Raw genomic sequence first — 14,518 nt, 5'->3', positions numbered from 1 at the left:
CTTCAGGCTAGTGCGGGGAGAAGGAACAGGGCATACTGGACCCTGGGGACGCATATTAGGCCTAGTGCGTGGTGCCGGAACTGGTGGTACCGGGCTGGGGACACGCATCTCAGGGCTAATGCGGGGAGCAGCAACAGGATGTACAGGACTCTGGAGACGCACAGGAGGCTTGGTGCGTGGTGCCGGAATTGGTGGTACCGGGCTGGACGAGCCCATAGGACGAGTGCGTGGAGGAGGAACAGGGCTCTGGAGACACACTGGAAGCCTGGTGCGTGGTGTAGGCACTGGTGGAACTGGACTGGGGCGGGGAGGTGGCACCGGAAATACCGGACCGTGCAGGCGTACTGGTTCCCTTGAGCACCGAGCCTGCCCAACCTTACCTGGTTGAATGCTCCCCGTCGCCCTACCCGTGCGGGGAGGTGGAATAACCCGCACCGGGCTATGTAGGCAAACCGGGGACACCATGCGTAAGGCTGGTGCCATGTATGCCAGCCGAGGAGACGCACTGGAGACCAGACGCGTTGAGCCGGCTTCATGACACCTGGCTCAATGCCCAATCTAGCCCTACTAGTGCGGGGAGGTAGAATAACCCGAGACACCGTGCGCTCTACTGCGTAACACGGTGTTCGCCCGTACTCCCGCTCTCCACGGTTAGCCTGGGAAGTGGGCGCAGGTCTCCTACCTGCCCTCGGCCCACTACCTCTAAGCCTCCCCCCAAGACATTTTTTGGGCTGACTCACAGGCTTCCTACCGCGTCGTCGTGCTGCCTCCATTCGCCGGTATCCCTCCTCACACTGCCAGAGAATCCCAGGCTGGCTCCGGCACTCGCCCTGGGTCGATTGCCCACCTGTCGATCTCCTCCCACGTAGTGTAGTCCATATTATGCTCCCATTTCCATTCCTCCTTGCGCTGCTCCTGTTGCCGCTTTTCACACTGCTTGATCCCGCATTGGTGGGGAATTCTGTCACGATCATCAAAGGGACTGAGAGAGGACCAAGGCGCAGCGCGTGGAAAGTACATCTTCTTTTTTTTATTTAAAGAAGGAAAAAACAAAACAAACCAACAAAACAGACGACCGTGAAGCTATACAAACATCAGTGCTGACACAAAACACATAGACATAGACAATTCCCCACAAACAGCTAAAGCCTATGGTTGCCTTAAATATGGCTCCCAATCAGAGACAACAATAACCAGCTGTCTCTAATTGAGACCCAATTCAGGCAACCATAGACTTTCCTAGATACCTACACTCAACCATAGACACAGCTAGACTACTATACTAAACATAAACCCAACTACTCTAATAAACCCCCTAAACCTTACAACCATCCTAGACACTACAAAAAACACATACATTCCCCATGTCACACCCTGACCTAACTAAAATAATTAAGAAAACAAAGAATACTAAGGCCAGGGCGTGACAGTGTCATTTTGAAGTCGCATTTACTGAACACTTCTTACTGTGTATGATAATGTCCTCAAGTAAAAAGTGACATTCTGTCGCCTCGTATAAAACATTTGATTTCAAATCCCAAAATGCTGGAGTATAGAGCCAAATTAAAATGTTAATGTCCAAATAAACATTTAGGGGAGTGTATGTACAGTATGTATAGTAGGTAACTGCCAAAATTAAGGTAAAACTAATTTATTTATTTATCAGGTAAGTTGACTGAGAACACGTTCTCATTTGCAGCAACGACCTGGGGAATAGTTACAGGGGAGAGGAGGGGGATGAATGAGCCAATTGTAAACTGGGGATTATTAGGTGACCATGATGGTTTGAGGGTCAGATTGGGAATTTAGCCAGGATACTGGGGTTAACACCCCTACTCTTACGATAAGTGCCATGGGATCTTTAATGACCTCAGAGAGTCAGGACACCCGTTTAACGTCCCATCCGAAAGACGGCACCCTACACAGGGCAGTGTCCCCAATCACTGCCCTGGGGCATTGGGATATTTTTTAGACCAGAGGAAAGAGTGCCTCCTACTGGCCCTCCAACACCACTTCCAGCAGCATCTGGTCTCCCATCCAGGGACTGACCAGGACCAACCCTGCTTAGCTTCAGAAGCAAGACAGCAGTGGTATGCAGGGTGGTATGCTGCTGCTAACATGGTGTCTAATAGGTCGTTGGGCCAACACGAGCCAGAACAGCTTCAATGCACCTTGGCTTAGATTCTACAAATGTCTTGAAATCTATTGGAGGGATGCAACACCATTCTGTCATGAGAAATTCCACAATTTGGTGTTTTGTTGATTTGTGGTGGAAAACGCTGTCTCAGGCATCGCTCCAGAATCTACCATACGTTTTCAACTGGGTTGTGATCTGGTGACTCAAACGGCCATGTCATATAGTTTTCATGCTCATCAAAGCATTCAGTGACTACTCATGCCCTGTGGATGGGGGCATCGTCATCCTATGTGGGCATAGCTATGGTAGCCAAAATAATGGCCTGCCCAGCATTTTTATACATGACCCTAAGATGGGATCTTAATTTCTTAATTAACTCAGGAACCACACCTTTCAATATATTTTCTATCCCTCCTTTACTCATGTTTCCATTATTTTGACCCTCATGTATGTATGTATGAGTGTGTGTGTGTATGTATGTATGTGTGTGTGTGTGTATGTGTGTGTGTGTGTGTGCACAAGTGTTTCAGTGAGTGTGTGTCTGTGCGAGCGCTTATGTGTGTGCCAGGGTATAAACGAGCAGAGCGGGCCATTGTTTCTGTTCAGGGCCCCCCGGAGCAATCAGTACGTCAGCGAGGGTGGATCCCAGCTAATTTCCCCCCTCCCTCCCTCCCTCCCTCCCTCATCCCTCCTCTCCCAAGATGGATGCTTTGGGTAAAAACAAGGCTAATCAATATACTTCCTCACTCACCTCTATCCCAAGACACGATCAGCCATTTGTCATTGGAGCCCTTTTATCAGACATCACCATCTTGTTAACATGGTATCCCCCCCTCCAGCCCCTTGCCCACCCACCCCACCCCAGTTCCCACAGCAGCCGCCCCCTGTCAGAATTACCTAAAACAAAACGAAGTTTGTAATTTGCCTCGTTTGATTTCTCCAGGGTCCAATGGCAACTGGCACCTTTTCTTAATGAATTAAGCAGCGCCATGCAGGTTGGAGAAGGACAGGAGTGTGTCAGGCATAGAAATATAATGAATAGAACGGGCTTGGACACTTTAACCCTGGCTATTTGACTGGTAAACTCATTCTATTTCTATGGTATTTGGAGCGGAGTGATATGCACCAGCTGAGGTGCTTACCTGAATTTACCTAACAGAGGAACTACTTTTTGTTTTTACATTTTTCTGACGTCATGTATTTTCTGTATGAGATGAGATGTAATTCTGCATATGAAGAAATAGTAATAAGATATTTAGATTTTATGATAAAATAATTTGTTATTTGTCATTTTTAGGTGAAGTTTGTATTTGAAAGCCAGATATTGACCAGGCTGCAACTTAGAAATGACGTGGCAAAAGAAAATGACCTCACACTAGTTATCACTTAATTGGTACTAAGTAGTTAGGAATGACCTTAATTGGTACTAAGTAGTTAGGAATGATCTTAATTGGTACTAAGTAGTTAGGAATGATCTTAATTGGTACTAAGTAGTTAGGAATGGTCTTAATTGGTACTAAGTAGTTAGGATAGGTCTTAATTGGTACTAAGTAGTTAGGAATGGTCTTAATTGGTACTAAGTAGTTAGGAATGACCTTAATTGGTACTAAGTAGTTAGGAATGACCTTAATTGGTACTAAGTAGTTAGGAATGATCTTAATTGGTACTTAGTAGTTAGGAATGACCTTAATTGGTATTAAGTAGTTAGGATTGACCTTAATTGGTACTAAGTAGTTAGGATTGACCTTAATTTGTGCAAAGTAGTTAGGAATGGTCTTATTTGGTACTAAGTAGTTAGGAATGGTCTTAATTGGTACTAAGTAGTGTAGTTAGGTAATGGTCTTAATTGGGGTGGCAGGTAGCCTAGTGGTTAGAGCGTTGGACCAGTAACCGAAATGTTGCAAATAAGAATTTGTTCTTAACTGACTTGCCTAGTTAAATAAAGGTAAAATAAAAATTGGTACTTAGTAGTTAGGATTGACCTTAATTGGTGCAAAGTAGTTAGGAATGGTCTTACAGGTGAGGTCAGGTGTAGACCTTACAGTGAAATACTTACTTACACGCACCTAACCAACAATGCATGTAAAAAAATACAAAATAAAATAAAAGTAACAAGTAATTAAAGAGCAGCAGTAAAATAACAATAGCTAGACTATATACAGGGGGGTACCGGTACAGAGTCAATGTGAGGGGGCACCGGTTAGTTTACTATGTATTGACTATGTGACTATGTATAGATGATAACAACAGAGAGTAGCAGCGCTGTAAAATAGGGAGGGGGTGGGGCACAATGCAAATAGTCTGGGTAGCCATTTGATTAGATGTTCAGGGGTCTTATGGCTTGGGGGTAGAAGCTGTTTAGAAGCCTCTTGGACCTAGACCTGGTGCTCCGGTACCGCTTGCCGTGTGGTAGCAGAGAGAACAGTCTATGACTAGGGTGGCTGGAGTCTTCGACAATTTTTAGGGCCTACTTCTGACACCACCTGGATGGCAAGAAGCTAGAGGTCCTGGATGGCAGAAGTTTGAACCCAATGATGTACTGGGCCATACACACTACCCTATGTAGTGCCTTGCGGTCGGAGGCCGAGCAGTTGCCATACCAGGCAGTGATGCAACCAGGCAGGATGCTCGTTCCTCTTTTTCCTGAAGTCCACAATCATCTCCTTTGTCTTGATTACGTTGAGGGAGAGATTGTTGTCCTGGCACCACACGGCCAGGTCTCGGATCTCCTCCCTATAGACTGTCAAGTTGTTGTCGGTGATCAGGCCTACCACTGTTGTGTCATCGGCAAACTTAATGATGGTGTTAGAGTCGTGCCTGGCCGTGCAGTCATGGGTGAACAGGGAGTACAGGAGGAGACTGAGCACGCACCTCTGAGGGGCCCCCGTGTTGAGCATCAGCGTGGCAGATGTGTCGTTACCTACCCTTACCACCTGGGGGTGGCAAGTCAGGAAGTACAGGATCCAGTTGCAGAGAGAGGTGTTTAGTTCCAGGGTCGTTAGCTTATTGATGAGTTTTGAGGGCGCTATGGTGTTGAATGCTGAGCTGTAGTAAATGAATAGCATTCTCACATAGGTGTTCCTTTTGTCCAGGTGGGAAAGGGCATTGTGGATCTGTTGGGGCGGTATGCAAATTGGAGTGGGTCAAGGGTTTCTGGGATAATGGTGTTGATGTGAGCCATGAACAGCCTTTCAAAGTACTTCATGGCTACAAATGTGAGTGCTACGTGTTGGTAGTCATTTAGGCAGGTTACCTTAGTGTTCTTGAGGAACAGGGACTATGGTGGTCTGCTTGAAACATGCTGGTATTACCGACGTGGACAGGGAGAGGTTGAAAATGTAAGTGAAAACCCTTGCCAATTGGTCAGCGCATGCTCGCAGTACACGTCCTGATAATCCGTCTGGCCCTGCAACCTTGTGAATGTTGACCTGTTTAGAGTTCTTACTCACATAGGCTGCAGAGAGCGTGATCACACAGTCTTCCAGTTGCTGGTGCTCTTATGCATGTTTCAGTGTTATTTGCCTCAAAACGAGCATAGAAGTAGTTTAGCATGTGTGGTAGGCTCGTGTCACTGGGCAGCTCTCAGTTGTGCTTCCATTTGTAGTCTGTAATGGTTTGCAAGCCCTGCCACATCCGACGAGCGTTAAAGCCGGTGTAGTATGATTCGATCTTAATCCTGTATTGACTCTTTGCCTGTTTGATAGTTCGTCGGAGGGCATAGCGAGATTTCTTATAAGCTTCTGGGTTAGAGTCCCGCTCCTTGAAAGTGGTAGCTCTAGCCTTTAGCCCAGTGCAGATGTTGCCTGTAATCCATGGCTTCTGGTTGGGGTATGTACGTACAGTCAATGTGGGGATGACGTCATCAGCGCACTTATTGATGAAGCCAGTGACTGATGTGGTGTACTCTTCAACGCCATCGGAGGAATCCCAGAACATATTCCAGTCTGTGCTGTCAAAACCGTCCTGTAGTTTAGCATCTGCTTCATCTGACCACTTTTTTATTGATCAAGTCACTGGTGCTTCCTGCTTTAATTTCTGCTTGTAAGCAGTAATCAGGAGGATATAATTATGGTCAGATTTGCCCAATGGAGGGTGAGGGAGAGCTTTGTATGCGTCTCTGTTTGTGGAGTAAAGGTTGTCCAGAGTTTTTCCCCCTCTGGTTGCACATTTAACATGCTGATAGGAATTTGGTAAAACAGATTTTAGTTTCTCTGCATTAATAATGTCCCGGGCTACTAGGAGCACCGCCTCCTGGTGAGCATTTTCCTGTTCGCTTATGGCGGAATACAGCTCATTCAGTGTGGTCTTAGTGCCAGCATCAGTCTGTGGTGATATGTAGACGCTACCAAAAATACAGATGAAAACTCTCTAGGTAGATAGTGTGGTCTACAGCTTATCATGAGACACTCTACCTCAGGCGAGCAAAAGCTTGAGACTACCTTAGATATCGTGCACCAGCTGTTATTTACAAAAATACATAGTCCGCCGCCCCTTGTCCTACCAGACACCGCTGTTCTGTCCTGCCGATACAGCGTATTACCAGACAGCTGTATGTTGATCATGTTGTCGTTCAGCCACGGCTTCGTGAAGCATAAGAAGCTACGTGAAGCTACAGTCCATCACTCACACGTACAAACCTTCAGACCTTAATAAACCTCCCAAAGACCATTGAGGGCAAGAGAAATGTAAGTTACACCAGTCAACTGACCCACACTGGTGAGAAGAAAGCTGATTGTGTTGTAACCCTGAGAGGAACCAATTACCTTAGCTTTGACAAGGAGCATGACACCCGTGACAAAGGTGACACGGGTTGAGCTCAGTTAACAAGTTGAAAGGGCCTTTCGTGATGCTTCGGGGTGACGTTTCCCCTAAGTACAGATCTAGGATCAGCTTCTTCTCCCCCAATCCTAACCGTAGACATTAGTGGTAGAAATGAAAAACTGACCCAAGATCAGCATGTATGGGCAACTTCCCCTTACAACTCCTTTGATTCCCCTGTCCCTAGAGGGAAGGCTGTGATTGGGTATAGGGGGTGTGTATGGGTAGTCCTATCCCCTGAGGGAAGAGGTTGATAGGTTGACAGTGTCAGCTGACACCACTGTTTGTCCTCGGATGATACAGCTTCCAAATTATATGGAGGCCTTTGATGAAGGGATAATTTGTCACCCGCTGTCTTGGCTTAATGATGGTTGATGGTGCCACCGGTGACTAGGCCTGGGACAGCCGTCAAAGGGACAAGGTGTGTGTGTGTGTGTGTGTCTCTCTGTGTGTGTTTTAAATAGTAACTTTCTGTCCCCTTTCAACAAAGGATGAACTATACAGATGTTTATGATGTGTTATCCCGTACAATAGAACAACACATTCATTACTGTCTCTCAGTTGTTCTAATCCAAGTTAAAAAGCTCACATGGAATTTCACTAGGGAAAAAAACAAAACAAAAATTCTACAGAAAGACTAATGATTTGCCACACCAGAGACCCCCTTTCAACATACAATTGTTTCAAGGTCTGAATGCCAAGGTCATTTTTCACTATCCTTCTCTAGGTGGACCTTATTGGAAAAACAGTCAGAGGACAAGAAACAATCGCATAAACCCCATCACACTCTCCATGTCCAACAATAACACTTCAGCAGTCTTTTAAGTAGTAAACAGCATCCTCGGGAACGCGGGCCTAGAGACAAGTGTCGCTCCGGAAACTAATACATTGTCAGAGACTCACACAAAAAAAAGCAAAACAAACGCTATGGAATGGGAAAAAGCCAAAGCCTCCTCCCTTTGAAAATCCCACAGATGAAATTATGTGTTATAAATAAAGGCCAGAGGTTCCTTCCTTCCTGGACCTGTCATCCAGGGGGAAAACTCACTCCAAGCCCGACTCTTACATTCCCAAACACCCGTTCTGCTATCAAACTGCTGATTTTCAAACATGCGATGGCTGGCCTCACGCGATGGCGTCCATTTTACGGGCTCCTGACCAATTGTGATTTTTTTGTGTGTATTTTTTGGCGCTGATCGTAATTGTTTTGTGCTTAATGTTTCCGAAACGAGCTTATGATCGAAAAATGCTTCTGGACAACAGAACAGCTATCCCCTCTATTTGGACGAGGACTTCCACTTCAATGAGTCGCAGGCGAAAGTCATTGAATCTCCTGGAACAGGCCCTAATCCCTGACACTTGAAGGAGGCGAAGACGGCTCTATATAGGCCGGCGCCCGTGCACCCTGATGAGACTACGGCGGTGAATTAATAAATCGTCACTACCCTCTGTTCTATTGTCAGATGTTCTCCGTTTGAGACTATCTTATCAACGGGACATTAAGAACTGTAATACACTATGCTTCTCGGAGTCATGGCTGAACAAGGACATGGATAAAATACATTTAGCTGGTTTTTCTACGCATTAGCAGGAAAGAACGGTAAGATCAGGGGGGTGGGGTGTCTCTTTATTAACAGCAGCTGTTGCGCAATCTCTAATATCAAGGAAGTCTCTAGGTTTTGCTCGCCTGAGTTGGAATACCTCATGATAAGCTGTAGACCATACTATTTACCAAGAGAGTATTTTTCGTAGCTGTCTATTTACCATTACACACCAATGCTGGCACAAAGACCTCCCCCTACTAGCTGTATAGTGCCATAAGCAAACAAGAAAATGCTTCTCTAGAGGCGGTGCTCCGAGTGTCCGGTGAATTTAATGCAGGAAAACTGAAATGTATTTTACCTCATTTCTACCAGCATGTCGCCTGTGCAAATAGAGGGATAAAAACTCTATATCACCTTTACTCCACACACAGCGATGCATACAAAGCTCTCCCCCGCCCTCCATTTGGCAAACAGACCATAACTCTATCATACTGATTCCTGCTGACAAGCAAAATCTCAAACAGTAAGTTCCAGTGATGCACTCAATTCAGATGTGGTCAGATTAAGCGGATTCTAAGCTACAGGACTGTTTCGCTAGCACAGACTGGAATATGTTACCACATCAGTCACTATCTTCATTATTAGGTACATTGACGATGTTGTCTCCACAGTGATCATACGTACATATCCCAACCAGAAGCCATATCCCAACCAGAAGCCATAGGCAACATTTGCAATGAGCTAAAGGCTAGAGCAGCTCCCAGGGAGCAGGACACTAATCCGGACGGTTATAAGAAATCCCGCTACGCCCTCCGACAAACCATCAAACAGGCAAAGTATCAATGCAGGACTATGTTTGAATCCTACTACACCGGATTGGACACTCGTCGGATGTGGCAGGGCTTGAAAACTATCACGGATTACAAAAAGAAACCCAGCTGAGAGCTGCCCAGTGATGCAAGCCCACCAAAAAAGCGAAATGCCTTCTATGCTTGTTTCGAGGCAAGCAACACTCAACCATGCGTCAGAGCAACAGCTGTTCTGCATGACTGTGTGATCATGCTCTTCGTAGACAATGTGCCTAAGACCTTAAAACAGGTTAATATTTCAGGGCTAGATTGATTACTAGGATGCGTACTCAGAGCATGTGCTGACCAGCTGGCAAGTGTATTTACTGACATTTTCAACCTCTGGCCCCATCTGTAATACTTACATGTTTCAAGCAAACCACCATAGTCCCTGTTCCTACGAATGCCAAATGAACCTGCCTAAATGACTACTAGACTACTAGACTACTAGAAACCTATTGGGATTGTGAGGGGACTACAAACCTAGTTATGGTGAGGGGACTAGAAACCTAGTGCTATGGTGAGGGGACTATAAACACTAGATATGGTGAGGGGACTAGAAACCTAGTTATGGTGCGGGGACTAGAAACCTAGTTATGGTGAGTGGACTATACATCCTAGATATGGTGAGGGGACTAGAAACCTAGATATGGTGAGGGGACTAGAAACCTAGATATGGTGGGTGAGGGGACAAGAAACCTAGTTATGGTGAGGGGACTAGAAACCTAGTGCTATGGTGAGGGGACTAGAAATCTAGATATGGTGAGGGGACTAGAAACCTAGTGTTATGGTGAGGGGACTATAAACCTAGTGTTATGGTGAGGGGACTATAAACCTAGTGCTATGGTGAGGGGACTATAAACCTAGTTATGGTGAGGGGACTAGAAACCTAGTGCTTTGGTGAGGGGACTAGAAACCTAGATATGGTGAGGGGACTAGAAACCTAGATATGGTGAGGGGACTAGAAACCTAGATATGGTGGGTGAGGGGACTAGAAACCTAGATATGGTGAGGGGACTAGAAACCTAGATATGGTGAGGGGACTAGAAACCTAGATATGGTGAGGGGACTAGAAACCTAGTTATGGTGAGGGGACTATAAACCTAGTTATGGTGAGGGGACTATAAACCTAGTTATGGTGAGGGGACTAGAAACCTAGTTATGGTGAGGGGACTAGAAACCTAGTTATGATGAGGGGACTAGAAACCTAGTTATGGTGAGGGGACTAGAAACCTAGATATGGTGAGGGGACTAGAAACCATACTCATGGTGAGAATATGCAAGATGATGCTTGGTAGAGACAGTGGCACATGATCGGTTGACATTTAATTTGTTAGTTTCTGACTCTACCTCATCCATATCTCACCATACCTCATCCACACCTCATCCCCACCTCATCTATACCTTATCCATACCTCACCATACCTCATCCGTACCTCATCCATACCTCACCCCCACCTCATCGGTACCTCATCCACACCTCACCATACCTCATCCGTACCTCATCCACACCTCATCCGTACCTCACCATACCTCATCCATATCTCATCCACATCTCATCCCCACCTTATCCACACCTCATCCGTACCTCATCCGTACCTCATCCTTACCTCTCCTTACCTCACCATACCTCATCCATACCTCACCATACCTCATCCACACCTCATCCCCACCTTATCCATACCTTATCCATACCTCATCGGTACCTCATCCCCACCTCATCCGTACCTCATCCATACCTCACTCGTACCTCATCCATACCTCATCGTACCTCACCATACCTCATCCACACCTCATCCCCATCTCATCAATACCTTATCCATACCTCATCCGTACCTCACCATACCTCATCCGTACCTCACCATACCTCATCCTTACCTCTCCTTACCTCACCACACCTTGCACTCGTAGAGAAGCAGAGGAAAAATTAAGGGAGTGTGTGTCATCAATACCTTATCCATACCTCATCCGTACCTCACCATACCTCATCCGTACCTCACCATACCTCATCCATACCTCACCATACCTCATCCACACCTCATCCCCACCTCATCCATACCTTATCCATACCTCACCATACCTCATCTGTACCTCATCCATTCCTCATCCCCACCTCATCCATTCCTCATCCATACCTCATCCACACCTCACCATACCTCACCATACCTCATCTATACCTCACCATACCTCATCCGTACATCACCATACCTCATCCATACCTCATCCGTACCTCACCATACCTCATCCTTACCTCTCCTTACCTCACCACACCTTGCACTCGTAGAGAAGCAGAGGAAAAATTAAGGGAGTGTGTGTCATCAATACCTTATCCATACCTCATCCGTACCTCACCATACCTCATCCGTACCTCACCATACCTCATCCATACCTCACCATACCTCATCCACACCTCATCCCCACCTCATCCATACCTTATCCATACCTCACCATACCTCATCTGTACCTCATCCATTCCTCATCCCCACCTCATCCATTCCTCATCCATACCTCATCCACACCTCACCATACCTCACCATACCTCATCTATACCTCACCATACCTCATCCGTACATCACCATACCTCATCCATACCTCATTCCCACCTCATCCATTCCTTATCCATACCTCATCATACCTCATCTGTACATCACCATACCTCATCCATACCTCACCCTACCTCATCCACACCTCATCCCCACCTCATCCGTACCTCATCCCTACCTCATCCATACCTCATCCACACCTCACACACAGATACACACACACACACACACACACACACACACACACACACACACACACACACACACACACACACACACACACACACACACACACACACACACACACACACACACACACACTCCCTTAATTTTTCCTCTGCTTCTCTACGAGTGCAAACATATTATCTAAACTACAGGATCATAAATTAAATGTAACCTAGGCTGCTGTCCAAACACTTAAAAGACACACCCTCGTCCACTTACCCTCGCCCTATGCCCTTGTGGGAATCCCTGTCGCCATCTTGGAGGGTGGTCCAAATTATTAGCCAAGCAAGGGAAGTTTGCAACGTAAGGACCTCAGCCCTCTTTTTTAGTCGGCTTTGTGAGTGTATAATTATGTTCACTCCGGGGCCTGAAGCTCCCCATATTTCAATTCCTGATGATTGTACATCCGCTAAGAAAAGTCTGCGGAAACTTAAAAACAACATCAATGGAGAAATCAACATACAAGTGTAAGTAAAAACAAATGCAAATAAGTTATAAATTGTGCTACTATTGCACATGACGGCACAAACACGTCTCGTAAAAAGTAAATATGTTTTGGTTTGGTTATCTTTTGGAAATTGTAGAAATAGAACATTTTCCTCCTTCAGAAGTTCCAGCTATGCAGGCTAACTAAGTTAATTTGCTAGCTATCATACAGTAGGCGTATATTAATAATAATATATTTAATATAAGTAGACATGCAATCATAATTGACTGTAGCGCATATAAAGCACCCACACTGACCACCCTACCGGTGTGCTGAAAACCCAATTATCACGGGATGAACGAGTGACGAATTCCCGTCTTAGGGTGGTCCATTTAAAAATCATTCCTGCCTCCCTGGCCCCTTGCCCTGGAAGTGTATACTCGTCACACGTCATAATACATTATCAGAAGTGTTCACCTAATTTGAGGGATGAGGGGATAGAGTGTGTCTTTGGACCGCAGCCCTGGACACAGACTGGGTCCCACACTGACCCTCAGCAGCAGGGTCTTTAATGACATCCACCATTATGGGTCTGACAGGGCATCCCAATCTGAGCAGTTTCCACTAAGAGTGGGGATTTTGCTGCACATCTGCTGAGCCGGTACAGCGTGTGGATTAAGGGGACAGAGCTGCTGATCAGACACAGAATGGACCCTGGACCCTTTTTCTTTTATCAATTCATTTTACCTTTTCATTTCGTCAAATCGTTTCACCGTTTTCTGCTAGATCTAAGTAAAATGGTGGCCTGAATCAATCAGAAGTTTTTATTTTCTATCCACGAGCTTGGAAGTTATATTCATACAATAGAAATACAGTATATTCAGAGACACTATATTTTACACTGCTGTTTTAGCTGGTTGACTTGGTATTTACAGATATATTATTTTAATTATTATTTGTATTTTCTTGAACTTCATAGAATTCCACCAGTTGGGAATTACCTGATGGTACATCATTGCTTTTGTTTTAACGAATCCTAAAGAAATATGAAATGATTAACATGATAACGTGTTTAAAAAAGATGAGGCAGAATGTAAAGCAGTTGTAAATATATTTTTTATTTTATCACTTCTTAACAATGCTCAATCATTTAATTCACTCTAGACTGTTAATGGTGTATTTGTGTTAGAAACCCACTTAGTCACTGATAAAAATGAATTATTTGTAAAAAAAATATCTGTGATTATTCTGGCATTCATATTATATAAACTGTATATATATATATTTTTTTACAAATAAGTAATTTTTATCTGCGACTGGTAGTGGGTGTGACTGGGTGTGTTCCTAACACAAATACAAATACACACAAATAACAAATAACAAAAGGGAGGAGTCTAGAGTCAGAGGGATAGATGCTACCCAATGGTAACGGTCTTTACTAAAGATCAGAAAATGACTAATAAATCATATTTCACTACACAGGAAGGAGTCACAACGAGCCACAGCAGAGATGAGCTCATCTGCAAAATACTTCTTATTTACGTCAATTATAAACATGTCTTTATTCAATATTTTATTATGTCAAATGTATTATTTTATTACTTGTTAGCCATAATTTGAAGCAATAAAATAATTCATAAAATGTTATTACATGATTTGATTGTGATAAAGTGAGACAGTTTATGAAACAATTTAAGGGTATCAATTATTTAATTGACGGAAATCCTATAGACATTCAAATTAATGTCTTTGCCCCTGTTGTTCTGTTTGTATGCAGCCTTTGGCATTAAGTCTCTTTGAAGCACTTTACAATAAGGTAACCTTTATAAACAGTTCATATGTCATTTTCTCTTACTATGTACCTAGCCTCCTGATTGAGTTTGGTTACAGCTACACAGGTCGACTTCATATTTGGAGGGAATAATAACATTTGACTAGAAAGCTCTTTTATAGCTTCCTGCCAGAGCAACTATTAA

The sequence above is a fragment of the Salvelinus fontinalis genome, chromosome 12 (assembly GCF_029448725.1).
Source record: "Salvelinus fontinalis isolate EN_2023a chromosome 12, ASM2944872v1, whole genome shotgun sequence".
In the NCBI taxonomy this organism is placed as follows: Eukaryota; Metazoa; Chordata; class Actinopteri; order Salmoniformes; family Salmonidae; genus Salvelinus; species Salvelinus fontinalis.
Note: the sequence above shows the minus strand (reverse complement) of the source record.